The sequence below is a fragment of the Pundamilia nyererei genome, unplaced genomic scaffold, assembly GCF_000239375.1.
Source record: "Pundamilia nyererei isolate P.nyererei 1_Seehausen unplaced genomic scaffold, PunNye1.0 scaffold00010, whole genome shotgun sequence".
Lineage (NCBI taxonomy): Eukaryota > Metazoa > Chordata > Actinopteri > Cichliformes > Cichlidae > Pundamilia > Pundamilia nyererei.
In genome coordinates this window covers 2,368,118-2,378,238 of record NW_005187411.1, presented here as the reverse complement: position 1 = coordinate 2,378,238, position 10,121 = coordinate 2,368,118, and positions in this window count along the sequence as shown.

The window sequence follows — 10,121 nt, the reverse complement described above, 5'->3', positions numbered from 1 at the left end:
TGTATATATAGTACTTAGCAAATTCATTAAAATACCCCCAATGTAAGGCTTATCACAGCTGTCCAAATTTAACAGCATTGGAAATTACCAAAGTCATTTTTTATGTTTGTGTAATGGTTAACCCACCAATATGCAGAAGGTCTTTATAGTAATTATGAGTTTTATATAGTTACTGTGGTTATCCATGACATTTAAAACGGATTGTTTTACAAATAAGTAAAAAAAAATAGTAAAAATTATAATTACTTTTTTGATTACGATGCCAAATTAAAGTTCTATACTTACATCCCTGAATAGAAAACTTAGTTTAATTGGTTGAATGTTATGCTTGTCCAGTGTCCAAATTTGCGTGTACGAATGCAAAATCATTTTGTTATTTGCCGAGTTAATAACAACATGACTTTGAATTTCAAACAGTTTTCTTTTGACAGATTTGTAAACTATTTGTATTTACTTGTTTCTGTGATTTCCCGACAGCATTCAAAATCCAGATCATTCAAAAGAAAACATATTATAGATAAATCATTCTGCTTTTTGTTGTTTTTCTTTAAAGCTAAAATGTTCCAGCTACTTCCCTCCATTGTATTATTTATCACTAAAATCTGACGTTATTAGCTTTCCAGCCTTTTTTAATGTATTAAAGAGAAAGCATACAGGAGAATGGTGTTTGTTTACTTTCTGTTTTTCAATGATTGTAAATTATTGGTGCCTAAGCAAACACCTCACCAGCAGAAGACTAGATTTCCTGTTTTATTGCCATTATCACTGTTCACCACACACTGTGCAAGGACCCTATTCAAGGAAAATGAATAACCAATTGCATTAACTAAAACATGGATTGTGTTTGTCTTTTCTCCTTATCTGCCTGCTCCAGACTGGTCTGAGAAGAAAACTGCAGGCTTTTCCAGGGAAAATGGTAAACACTCTCTACAGTGATGAGGAAAAGGGAATCCAAGACAAGGAAAGTAAGGAGGAGACCATCTTGGCCATGCTGGGAATCATTGGGACCATTCTCAACTTGGTCGTCATCATTTTTGTCTACATCTACACCACCTTGTAGGTCTTGAACTCTTATTGTGCTTCATTAGTGGACACAGCAGAGCACATCTGAGCTGCTTCAGCAACACTATGTTGACTGAAAAGGAGAAAAAGATGGGTGGAGAAAGGAAGAGGCTGAACTGTGCTGTTGCCATATGGCACCAGTCCTGCATCACTTCAAACAGCTGAGACTATAAGAAACTGGCTTGTTCCTCTCCCTTTACAGGTAAAATTATCCAGAATTTCTGGTCATTTTGACTTGTATATAAATGCATGAAGCAAAGTCGAGAGACTGAAAAGATGAGAGCTTTCACTAACACGTGGACTTAAAACAGCAGGAAGAGTGGACATTTTTGAATAATACTTTACAAATGCTTTTATTAAATGAATTATGATTTATTGTTCTGTTTTACATCCATGGGATAACAGTTCAAATTGTAAGTAAACATTAGCTTTTGGTTTGCTGTTTTTTTTTTTAACACAACAAATTTCCATTTCTATGAGATTTTAACAGACAAAAGGAAGAAAATGTTATTCTGATTGATTTAATGTTCACTTTAAGACTGTATTTGTCACCAGTGTTTGCAAAGTATTGACCGGACGACATTTACGGAGACTATTATTCCTGAAATTTAAATACATGCAGAGTTTTAGGTTGTATGCTTGTACATTTACAGGTCAAAACTGAGTCTATAAATGGTATAATATCAGTTTAATGTGCTGAAATGAATCCTTAATGGTTACACTTGACATTGTACCGAACATTAAACCACGGAAGAATACTTAAATTGTTACTTAAATTAGTTAAAAGCAACGTCGTTATCCTGTAAGTGTTTAATTTATCACTTCCACCTTTAAAGGCCATCCATATAGAAAAAGAAGAACCGAGAAGCATATTTTACTCAATCAGATGCAGCTTTGAAACTTCATAAAGCCTTTCATAAATTTGTCAACATGTACAAAATGTTTCATAATCTTTATGTTACTTATTACTATAAAAAGCTCACTTTTCAAAGTAGAAAAGGGAAAGCGACAGCTTGGGCTCTCAGTTCGTGCATCACTAAATCAGAACTTGTCCATGATTACTGTTTGCCTTAAAACATGAGGAAATGTCTATTTCCGCAGTGTTTATCAGGTTAAAAAGACTTTGTGAAACCCTTGTTGTACATACATATAATGTTCGTATTTTATGGGTTTATTGGCGGTAATTTTTATAAAAGCATCCTACTCTTGTCTTAACCAACATGATTACTACAAGATATTTCCAGACCTGGGCCAAACAGCTTACCTTGAGTCATTTGTGTCCATTTTCAGAGGACGACACTGGACAGTACTGTGAATCATAGGAAATTTACATGACGGCAAGAACCTTTAGATTAGCTTTTGGTATGATTCTTTTTCTTACACTGACTAAACTAACACTGTGTCTATTTTAAGGCCTCGTTCCATCTGAGAGCAACCGTGTCAGCTAGAAATTACATTTACATACAACTAAATTTCAACAAGAAGGGAGTGTGTTGCTGACTGACTTAAGTTTTCTTTTTAAATATTTAGGAAATGCTCTTTATTTATTGAACAAGTGGTTTAATTTAGGTTTACACAAAGTTGAGGTCAGCTGCACATCCAATTGAAAAAGTTAGTTCAAGCTGCTTTAGCATGCATGCATTTGCTGTGCACCTCCAAGCATCTTGGCAACCCACCTTCACCTCCAGCATTGCCTATGACTATTTATATACGCAAACTCAAAGATGAGGCGGTCCCAGACAAAAAGAATCTTCTTTAAGCATGACACAACAATGTTGATAATGAACTTAAGTGTAACACGTGTAGTGACAGCATATTTAATTTTTCCACCAAAATATTTGGCTTTGGAAAAGTATATATAAATGCACCAGCTACAAAATTGTTAGACTGCTGTTTTGGCACTCTGTGTCAACACTTTTGATGTTTCATGTTTAAAATCTTCTGATTCTTACCACTGAACGAAAACAGTGACACAGCCCGCAGTCAGCCAGTAAGGCTGAATAAGAATGTAAACCCCAGGCTGTGGTGTCGCGGTCCAATTTGGGTCCTGTTGTCTATGTCGACTTCCTTATGCTGACTGAACATTCCTGCAGTGCTTCACTCATTTAAAAAAAATGATATTAACATATAACCATAATGTTCGTGAGACAGGCTTACTGTCAGACACACTGGACAAAAACCGATTAATTCTACTTGACCCAGGACTGGAATTAAGAAACATTTTGCACTTAAACATGAGAAGAAAGTGTGTCAAGTTTTTTTTCTCCTTTTTTCCACATTTGTGAGTCTGACTGATCTGGTCCAGCTTGTACAAATCAAATCAGGTCAGGTTATGTGATAGTTTGAGGTAAAAGTGACTTTCTGTAACATCCTAATTTAAGAAGCACTGAAATTCAAGAATTTTTCTTTATATTTGCATTGAAGGAGGGAGATAAATATTTGAGAAAAACATTTTGTTTTAGAGGCAATGGTAGGTACTTTTTTCCTGTGCTTCCAATCTTAATGCTAAAATGACTGGATGCTGGCTGTAGCTGTCAGACATGTAAGTGATATTGATCTTCTTATGAAACTTCCAGCAAGAAAACTAGTAAGTTCCCAAAGTGTTGCACTATTCTTCTAATAAAACTAGATATAAGAGATGAGAAAAGGCCTCCAAATAACGATGTACAGTTTGTAGAGAATGTAAGGGTAGACAGGAGGCTATATTATGTGAAAAAATGTCATGTTTGTGCTCTTCGGTCAACAACCTCTTGATTTCAGAAAGTGCCTGAGATGAAATTTCTCGACCTCACCAGTGGAGAGGTGAAGGAAAGAAAAATAGATCGCCTGTCATACAGCCAGATGAGTGGAAGAGGTTTGCAGAAAAACATGTATCCTGATGGGACTGGATTTCCACATAGCATAGTTAGCGATGCCAGTCATTGTTTGTCTGGGCTGAGGGGCTCCTTTGTTTCACAGAAAGGTTTTAAAATGAAAGCTTAGTAAGCACACGGAAGAGTCTTATGAATGTATTTATATTTGATGTTAAAGTTGATTATTTCTCTTATTCTTATTGTTTATTTATCTTTCCTAAAGCTATGTAACCCGATGTATCCTTATGATTTATTTGTGTGTATGCAAAATCTATTTAAAGTCACTGTAAAGTCTCTTGTGGGTGACAAATGGAAGGGTTAACAGTTTTTCAGCCTGCAGTTTTGTTAAAAAATATTAAATAAATACATCTAAAAGTGATTGCATCAGGTCGTATAATCTTAATGCAGAGGGATAAGGATCAATGGTTAAATATTCAGGTATAAGCAGCTTCATTCATTAAATATGATATCCATCAATTCTGAAATATCCTGTCAATATATTAAATAATATATAGGTACGATATTGTGCAAAATTCTCAAGCCACCCCCGATTTCTTTAAATTTTGCTAGGAAACTGGAACAGGATCTTGCGCGGGAAATTACTGAAATATGAGTAAATGTACACAGAAACAGAGGCTATAGAGATAAAAAAAAAAAAAAACCTGTAAAAAGGCTTCTTGAAGGACATTCAAAGCTTTTTTTTGGACTTTGGCTGCCTTTTGTTTTGTTCTCTGTCAAGATGTTCCCACACTCTTCCAATAATGTTGAGGTCCAGGCTCTGGGGAGGCCAATCCATGACTGACAGTGTTCAACTGTGTGTTTATCTGGTATGCTTTTACTGCATTGGCAGTGTGTTTGCTGAAAACATCAGATCAGCTGCTTTCAAAATAATATTGCATGGTGGCTGAAAATCGGACAATTTACTTTTCTGTGTTCATAATTCCATCAGTTTTAACAAGCTCTCCAACAGCACTCACTGAAACGTCGCACAAATCATAACAGAGCCTCCACCGTGTTTTGTAGATGGCTGTAGACACTGTTGTGCCTGTCTCCTGACCTCCACCGTACATATTAATGACAGTTTGAACCAAATCAACATCTGGGCTCATCACTCCATAAGACCTGATGTCAGTTCTTGTGTAATCTGGCGTACATCAGTCTTTTCTCTGTGTTTCCCTTCCTTAAGAATGGCTTTCTGAACACCAACCTTCCACTGAGAACATTTCTGATGAGGTTTCAGTAAAGAGTAGACGGATCAACTGAAGGGCAGGTTGCATTTCTGCTTGAGTGATTCATAGGACAGGGCTAAGTGTCTAGCATTGGTAGCCAATGTAAAATAAAACTAACCTTCAGAAAGCCTGAAGAACTCTTTCTTAAGACCTTTCTTTTAAAAAAATACTCCTTTTCTGTCTCACAGAGAGAGAAACCCCTCACTTACCAACACTGAAAAATATATTTTACCATCTATAATCTTTTCATTTGACAGCTTTGTGAGATTTCGACAGAACCTCGAAGAAGGAGATGGATGAGAAAACTAAATCTTTATGAGTCTACAGCGTTACATCCTACGAGACGTGCATCCGTCCGGCTGCAAATCAATCTGAAAGATGGAGAAAAATGGAGAGAGCACAGAACTAGCAGGACAAAGACATAGAAACCATATTCCTCTAAACAAATTTATTTTTATTTCATCTCCTTTTAGTTTGTATCTTTTGGGTCACATGCAGAGAGTCGTGTCAAAATAATTTTCCACTCCATTAAGAGTGCTCTATGACAAGTAACACAGTGGAATAATCCTGTTGCAGGGAAAAATGGGACTAAAATCAGCTTGACTCTGCTTTTTCTTTAAATATAATGGATTAGGCAATGAACCAAGCGAGAACTGTGCTGTTTGAGGAACCCCAGCTGCTTAAATTCACACATGCCGAGAAGCCTGCTCTAAGCTATTGTTTCACCTGGATTCAGGAACAACCACAGTCCTCTGTATCTGAACGATGATTGGCGAACAATGTGCAGGATTGTGGCGCATCCCAGATGGATGATTCAACCGCGCAGATTGTCCCATCTCTATCTAGCTGAGCTGACACTGTTTTGATGGTTTTGCAGAAGCTTCGCGGACGATTACGCCAACCAGCACACGAGCCACACCGAATCAACACGACATACTCATGCCTGACGATATCAGGCTGCTTCTGTTGTTACTCAAAAAGGAATTCAACCTGTGGCAGCAGCACACATTAATATGTAATGCCACTTTACAGAGCATGGTTTCCAGAATATCTCAGTAACTTTCTTCCACAAATCCTATCAACAAATCACATATATTTTTTTAATACAAGTTCATAATTTTGCACAACTGGAAAAAGGGAAAAAATGATACTCTGAATAAATAATAATGGTTATTTTCTTCTTAAATACAACCTACAGATCCACATCCACCTATAAATGGATTTAGTGATTGATTAAAAAAAATCCTGATGTTAATTCTTAGATGTCACCTGATATGATTTTGGATAGAAAACATAAAAACAGAGCTGATCCTGCTTCACTTTTGTGACAGTCGCCTCTCAGGCACGTCAGCTAAGAGACAGGTACCAAATAGGAATCTGTAACCGGGAGCAGAAACATTACCTCGCCTGTGATGGTTAATGCTTAATACCACTGTCACTGTTATTCCCCTTTCCATGACACATTTAGTGCCAACAGCTGGATGCACACAATTGCAAATTCTTTGGGGTTGTCAAAAATGATTCTGGAAAATGTATGAAATCACTAACTGAATGTGAAACCGTCTGAGAGAGAGAAGAATAAGCATGACGATTAAAAAAAATAGCACCTAAATGAAATATTTCTAGAAATGTATTGAAGACTGTGGAAATAAAAGTGGGACATCTGGGGGGGAACTTCAGGTGGAAATGATATATCTTGACACGGTATACTTTTTATCTGCATCAGAGTCAAATCCAAACTGAGAAGAAAAAAAGGACCCGAGTCATACTGATTTCAAGTACAAAGGTGACCTCCAAATCGTTGATTAAAATAAGGAAAGGAAGCAGTGGCTTTTCGGCCTGTCCAGGTCGAAGTTCGCTCCGGGTTTTTGATGTTGTGATCTGGATCTGCCCTTCGCCTCAGTCCTCCCCTCAATTAGACTTCTGAGAGGATTTCCCCAGCAGATGTGCCCTATATAGATTTCTTGTCACAAAGAGTGCACATATCCAGCTGCGTCTCTTCACATTTATTCATGCAGAGAAATAAATCCTGTGATCAAAATCAGGAAACAGGCTTGAAAGCCGTGACAAATCCTGATATAAATGTAAAACTCGAGAGTGGAAAGTGTCAAAGTGTCAGGTTCAGCTTGACTGTCAGAGATTACAAATCTTTTTTCTTCTTATTTTTTTTTTTGCATGGAATTCATTTAAATTGTACTGATCAACCTTTGCCAGGTACAAAAGCAATAAAGATGATTTTCAAAGGACTTAAGCAAAGAGTTTCAAAGTTACAAATTCAAACAATAAAGAAAATTTATATTTGATAGGAAAGATATAGTATGTTATTAAAATTTGATTTAGGCTTCTTAAGTGCAGTTTGCTTTCTTAATGTTGTGCAAAACACAATGAATTGGTTTTAAAATACTAACTAGGATATATTTCTTCAAGTAGATTAGACTACAGTTACTACAATTATGCAGATTCTTGCAAAGAATTAGATGCAAAGGTGCTAAAGCTGGTGGTGGACCCAACATGTAGTCTCTTTAGCAAATCTGTCTTAGGTTGAAGACTGAAAACATGTGGGAAACAGTCAAGCTACCTTAACAAAGTCTGCTGTTTTTATCTTGAGTTTATTCTGTAGAAAAAACTCAATATGCTGGAGGCTTTCTTGGCCAGGACAAGTTAGTTGGTAAGTGGCAAATGGACTGATACTGCTATAGCTCCTACTCTAACTCACACTAAAAGCACTTTCTCACAATCAGTGTTGGGACAGTAACTTTTAAAATGTATTTCACTACAGATTACAGAATACATGCACCAAAATGTAGTTTGTAACATATTTGGTTAAGTTACTCAGTGTGAGTAATGTATTCTAAATACTTTGGATTACTTCATGTATTAAGATTTAAAAATCTAGTTGGTATTGCTTTCAGATTTGCACGATTATTTACAGCTAGCAGGTTGTTAATGCTATCCATCAAGTCAAACAGTCTGCAGTCTATGAACTAACCTCAGCTAACGCCAGCTAACAATGTTAGCTTGGTGGTGAGTAGCCTTCAGTAATAGTAATAAATCACACAGCAATAGTACATCGAAGATACTGAAGTGACACATAACCCAGGTAGCTACCACAAGGTAGTTGCAGTAGGCTAACTAGTTTTTAAAAAAGAACTTGCTTCCAGATGTTTCTTTAGGTTGGAGTCACTTGACCCTGAGAGCAGCTTGGTTGCTGGCAAACAGAGTCTGTACTGAATGGTCAGATTTCACCCATCCTTTTCTTCTTTAAATGTGAAGTCGTGTTGGAATTTCCAAGTAAGAAATGCATTCCATGCCCATGTTCTGCTGGCTTTGTTGTGCTAGCTTCGGGTCCATTGTGTAACTGACGTCACCAACATTAACGGAATACAGTTACTCATATCTTGTATTTTAAATACATAACAACGGTACATGTATTCCGTTACTCCCCAACACTGCTCACAACAAGCCTCATTCGCGTATTCACACACACACACATTAACATAAGCATTTTCTTTCTGTACCTAAGCACCTTGTCTAACGTTTGCATATACACTTTGGTGTTTATGCATTGAGAGTAACTCAGAGTACAGTATCCTACACAAAGATACTTTGACATGCAGAGAGATCGGACTGCCGACATTACGACAACCCACTCCACCTTCACTCATGATGAATAAGCAAGAAGGAACACACTAAAGAAATAAGCCCTCTTAAAATGGCAAGTCCTCCTCTTTTTCTTCATTTCTTCAGTTTTTCCTGTGTGTTTTTTAAATACAGATAAAAAGTAAAACATATATCAACTGGTGACGTTCACCGCGGCGCTCCCAGCAGTAGAACCAGGTCGGATCCATTATTAAAGTGCAATTGCACACATTTCAAAGAGGGTGCTGAGTATGGTGTAATTAGTATGGAGGCCTCAAATAATTTATATGGATGCAGCTTTGTGGCTTTCAACAGCAACTTTTGAGTCTGTTGGGTGCTCTGTTAGCTGAATTAACTACTGAATATCAACTAAAAAACCCCAAAAACAAATGCTGTGTTGCCAGTTGAAGTTATTTAAGTACCTCTCCTTCATAGTTAAGGTTAGCAGAGTAGCAGCATTTAGTTGTTCAGCACCATGTTTAATATTTGTAATTTGTTCCACTAATCGCTATCTCGTTTTTGTTTTGTTTTTTTAAACAGAAATATGCACATCACTTACAATACGAGTGAGTCAGCTGGCCCCCCCTTAGAGAGGTCAGGTCTCTCCTGCTGTCATTGGAAACTTTGCACGTTATCACTGCTGTAGTTTCACGTTTGTCAGCCCTCAGGGGCGCCCTCCATTGGCCTAGGGGCCCAAGCAGTTGCCAGCCTTGCCTGGTGGCAAGCATTGCAGCATTGCCTGTGAGCTTTATTGTCCTTCAATGTTGTTGTATTATATTTTGTAGATAGCTAGGTGAGAAAATAATATTTTCTTTTAAAAAAGTGATATAACCTGGCCTGGTGGAGACTTATTTTATGTGTGAGGCTTTGTCTCAGTGATGCCAATTCCAGACATTTCCTATATCTGGAGCTGCTGGCTGCAAATATGAAATCCATCAGTCATCTCATCTGAGTCTCAACAACAAAGTGGATGAGAGAGAGATGAGAGACACCTCACATGGTGACTGCTGAAAGGTAAACACATATTTCAAAGAATCATTGTGTTACAACTGTAATGGCGCTTCTTCATAACTGAGAAAAAACTGTCTTCTATCAGGTTGACATCAGGATCTTTGCTGTTAGTAGTTAATTTATATGTCCTTTGAGATTTTAGTTTGATTTAATATGAGTATAATTTTGCTCCTAAATCCAACTACTGCAGAGTAATGAGAGGATAATGTCATTAGTTACCCCTCTTGCTAACCTAAAAGTTCTCATATCTCACACACACACACACACACACACACACACACACACACACACACACACACACACACACACACACACACACACACACACA